Raw genomic sequence first — 5,435 nt, 5'->3', positions numbered from 1 at the left:
ACATTCTAGTTCCTTTTCCACCCGATACCCTTCTCGTCAACCCTGGTTCTGTGTAGTTAGATGCGCTTACTTTCAATACCTGTTTGCTCATACACTGCGAGAGCCTCTTCTTCCAGAAGCTCCTTTTTGTTTCTCCATTCGCTTGTTTGCATTGAGGAATTATATTTTACTAACAGTTTCACTTGCTGTCGAGTGATCTTTTAATTTGAAAGAAGTAACTTTAACGATGTTGAACGACGATTCTAGATAAGCGACTACTCTGAGAACAGCTTTACCACCAATTAGTGCCTAGAATACCAAATTCGTAATGACATAGTAATAAAAGGAATTTTTACAAATCGTTTCGGTAAACTATCATACATTTTTTACTTGGATCGTTGTCCTAGAAAGCATCCTTTATTAGATTTAATTTTTCCTTTCGAAGTGTTTAGGCAAATTGTCAATGTGTTAAAATGATTTAAAGAAAGACTTCAGAATGAAAGAAAAATGCAGTTCACTACTATAGCTGAAATTGAAAAATAAAATACAAGCTTTATAAATTTATGTAAATGTTTTTGTAGTTTCTATTCCATTACGGTTCTTATATTAAACTACTGGTGAATGGAAACCATACATCAATGCATAGTATCTAAAATCTATACAAGAATAGATCTACTTACATAAAATAAGAAAAAGAAGACAGAAAAATACAAAATATTCAGGATTATTAAAATATTATTTTTTACGCGGTTTAGAAAATGTATAGTATTTATATAGTAATTAATGTGCAAAAAACTTTAGATAACGTAAAATCACGAGTCTGTTTTATTCCTCCTGTAGGTGTTTGAAAGGATTGTCTTTGTGGTTTAGAACAAATCTCTATTATCGAATTACTGAATAGAGATTCCTTCGGTCAGATTTATGTCTGCTCCTATTTCTGGTGTTCCAGTTCTACCCTGTACGGATGACAGATGGTAGAACTCCTTTGTTGCAGAGCCATTTCTACTATTTTCATCGAGTACACGAAAACGTGCTTAAAACAGCTTTTAATGATATATTTCGAAAATTACTTCGAAATATAATATTCTTTGACATTTTAAAATAGCCAATTAAATTTCGTGGTGGAAAATGTTATGGGACGGTACTCTTCGTACAGTATTCCTTCTGTTAGTTACTAACCAAAGGCGTATAAATTTTGTATCAATTCTTCTAACTAAAATAGTGATAAATATGGATTTTGAAATGCACTCTCTCCCAGAAACACAGAAGTATGGAGCATTTTGATATTACTAAACTTTAATTTATTATTGTTTCTTCCTAGAAGATAGTATATGTCACGATGAATAGTTAATTAATAGTGCTCTATTAATTGTCTACTGAACAGAAACATAAGGAAGGAGAAATTCTTATACGTCAAAGGAATGAGAAGCATGAAATGTTCATTAATTAAACCGTGTTTACTCAAATAAGAGATTATGTAATACGACGGCACCGTGTTCAATGAAGTAGTTGAGGTTAACGTTTATGTTCGCCTAGGAAATCAATTTACATGTATGTAATTACCTAACTGGGCTTGCCAATCTTCTTAATTGAAGAGCCCTCTGTGAACAGGAAATGTAGATGTTTAGGATAGCTGACGTGGCCTTGATGAAGGGGCGCGAGTAAAGGGGCGCGTCTTCCGGTTTTGGGCTCCACCACAAACTACAGTGGTCGGAGTTCCTATAAGAATACTACTGTTTTTAATAACAAATGATAAGTAATTCGTTAACACAATTAATGGATAGGTTAGTAATAATGACAAAAGGATCGAAAATAGGAAAAAAATACTAAGAACTGAAAAACCGTTATATTATTGTTATTGATTACTCATTCATATTAATTTTTCATTTTTCTGTTACTCATTGTAAGTTTTGAAGAATTATGGATAATATTTACTCAGGGAGATATAATGCAATGAAACAAACGTACCCGATTAATGTTCTTTACAAGGCAATTATTATTTCTGTGCTCATATCAACACCGATATTCAATTAAACCACGGTAACTGAAATCTATAGAACTGTGTCAGAAGTAATAACAAATACTTTTTCGTTTTAGCTTTTAATAATTGCTCTACAGCAAAGGGCAAAGCTCACACTCAGTTCAATAAATATTGCATTTTATCTTTAACCTACCAAAATCCCTAAAAGAAAGACCAATTTTCGATTATTGCTTCTGTATTTATGAATCTATATATAAGCTATATCCATTATGTCAAATTCTCTGTTTACTATTATTTTTCCTTGTAGAAAATACCTTTAATTTAAACGTCGCGGTTAAAAATATCAAAGTGAAACGCGTCACGAAGTTCAGTTCTTTTGTCAAAAAAGAATATAAAAGAGCAAATGGAACAGAGCCCGAACACGAACGATGACGCAAAAACTTGCACGATACGAACGCATCGTGCACCCATCACGATTACATCGGGAATGCTTATGGCTATCATTTCGAACATCTGCTGCAAGCAGGTTCCTAATAGACGGGACAGCTCACTCGTAGATCCTTACGTAGTACAATGATCCTTTTCTGGACCCCCGGGAGATATCGTAATATGGAAATCATCTCGTTAAATAAAACATTAACAACGGTTCCCGGAAATTTTGCAACGTAAACTTTGGCATTCTACGATCGCGGGATGCAAATGAATTAATAACATCAGAATCAATGAATACAAATTGCATGATAAAATTACAACGAATACATGCATGTTTTAAGGGAATGTGTTTCATAGATTTCAAATTAAACGAGTTAGTCAAGAGTATATTTAATATGAGGAACAATTTTCTTCTTTGGACGATTTTATTTTATAAACGTATGGAATTATGTACTTGTTTCCATATTTGATGTTAAGTTCTTGAAGAGTATTGTGCCGACCGTAAAGATTGCGACGACACAGGATTTTTAGTTTATTCGTTGCATTGAATAAAAATATATTAAACCTGATGGAGTTTTGTCTTCTATTGCATTTCATATAGTCCTTTATGCTATAAATGTATAGAATCTGCAGTCGAGTAATAATGTACCGATCTTCTATCCCTCACCTTTCTTGCACTATTACAAAGATGAAGATTTTTATAATTTATTATTATTAACTGGATTGCTAATATCCATGAATTGGATTAGACAAGATCATGTGCAGAAAGGAACAAAAGACCTCACCTAAAATTAGTGAAATCGAACAAAAACAGAAGACCCTTGGAACTTCAAAGTAATGCTACAAGTTTTTCGGTGTGTTCACCAATGAGAATTAAATTTTTCTTATTTTTCTGACAAATAACTATTACATCATTATCGGTACGGTTACCAGAGATATTTCCCTTGAACGTGATCGTGGACGAGATTTGTCAATATGCGATGGTTTCGATCTGAAACCGCATTTAGCACTGGGACTGAAGCCTGATTTCTGCAAGTACACCAAACGTCTCGAGCGAATACGGACCAAAACGAGAGAATACATCGCTCCCTATTCGAATCAAAATTGCCAACCTCTCGCACGCCATTTGCGCGCGCTCGCGCGCTTAAATTCGATTTGCGCAAACGTTAATGTTCCCGTTTCAATTGATTTTCATTGTTATGCTCGATCCACGTGATTTTCATTATACACATAAACACTTACTTACGTCACGACAAACATCGTAACCTGTCGACGGATACGGAGAGAATTATTTGAAACTGCAAAGAATTGTGAAATTATTTATTATATTAATGCTCTGCAAAATTATTTTATTTCGCTTTTCAATTCACTTCTGTGAAATGCTCAAAATTGAATAAAATAGAGAATTTAAGAATACTTAATAAAATCGCTAATTTAATTTCGATATAATAGAACCAGTAATGAAGAGATTGAATTTCTGCTTATTAAGATTAAAGTATTATTAGAAGCGATATAATCCGATTACGAAAATTAATTTATATTATAGAACTCTTAATTTGAATTTAAATGCGTACGTAGCACGTGACACTTGTAGTTGAGACAATTTCAAACACTGTAATAAAATAGGATTTTATTAATTTTATCCAAAATTTAACCTCCCTTAGTTCGGAATAAGCCAAGTTTTGCCCGTCGATCGGCTTTTGGAAAAGCCGTTGCGGTCGACACCTATTACGCGGCGACCAGTTCATTTTGTAGCTTGGAACAACTTGGTTCCCAGCGGTCAAATTTTCGTGAAAGTTGATATCGATGCGGTATTGATAAACTTGCTATCGCAAAAATTCGTCAACCGTATCCAATTTAGATTGCAGCCGAATCGCTTCGCAAGAAGACCTGCAATACATACGTGTGGAATAGTTACTATTCGTTGAGCTTTTATCGGAAACTCTGAAAACGATTACGCGTATCTCTCAAATTACATTCGTTTACACAGTACAATGGTTATACCTCTCTTTTTCTAATGAAATATCCGTTATTGCGTCATTTTTCAAAGTAAAGATGGTCAAATTCGTTATCTAGATAAAGAATTTTAAATGAAACCTAAGAAACCGACTACTTATTGAATAAACACGAGAAAATAACGATTTAAAACTGTCAAGTGTAAACAAGTATGTACTTATAAAACTTCTAATCAGATTTCATTTCAGTTCGTCCGATTCAATTTACTTGAAACAAGTTTTATGTATTTAGTTTCCCTTCCGAAACAAACAGTGCCTCGTTAAGTATGCCAATGGTAGTCGCTATTTCATTCGCAAAAACTATGAGTAAATATAGTATATCTGTTATTAGATGTAGGATGTATTATATAACTACGTAATCCACTATTGTTTTCATTATGAGGCGGTGTCTTTTATATTAAAACTACCGTTCTGACTTTTCGTTGAGCAAAAATAATCTAGTATATTGGAAAAACATTACGAATATTTATTAATTATTTACTGTTCAGTGTAACTTTGAAGTCACATACCAGTTCTTACATAATTAAACAAATGGGAATTTTTTTGCCTACAGTTGACCAATTAACGTGAAAATTACAATATACATAGTTAAAATCATTTAAATAAAATAAGTAATATGTCATATTAGTGTAATAACGACGTAGTATTAACATCGAATGCGTACTTGAGTCACGCTTCGCGTCTTAAATAGCGCTGCACCGTGTCGCATTCGCGACGTCAGGTTTGCCCCGAATAATATTTCGCTTCTTTTTTCCCCTCGATTCGAACCCTCGCCGACTTCCTCCTTTTTCTTTCGTAATAACCAGTGTTTCTCATGCGAGCACGCTGAAACGCTCTTGATCTTCAAAGCCAGGGACAACCCTTTGCGCGCAGACGGAGTAAGCTGGCACCGTGAAGTGGATGAGGTTGCAATATTCAGATGCTGTTGGGGTGGATTTTCTCGTCTGTGGCGAATGCCTTAGCTCAACGCAGCCAAGACCCCGCGCGGAATACTTGCCCGAATCGCGGTGACATCGAGGAATAACTAG

This window comes from Dufourea novaeangliae, unplaced genomic scaffold (genome assembly GCF_001272555.1).
Source record: "Dufourea novaeangliae isolate 0120121106 unplaced genomic scaffold, ASM127255v1 scaffold124, whole genome shotgun sequence".
NCBI lineage: Eukaryota > Metazoa > Arthropoda > Insecta > Hymenoptera > Halictidae > Dufourea > Dufourea novaeangliae.
Note: the sequence above shows the minus strand (reverse complement) of the source record.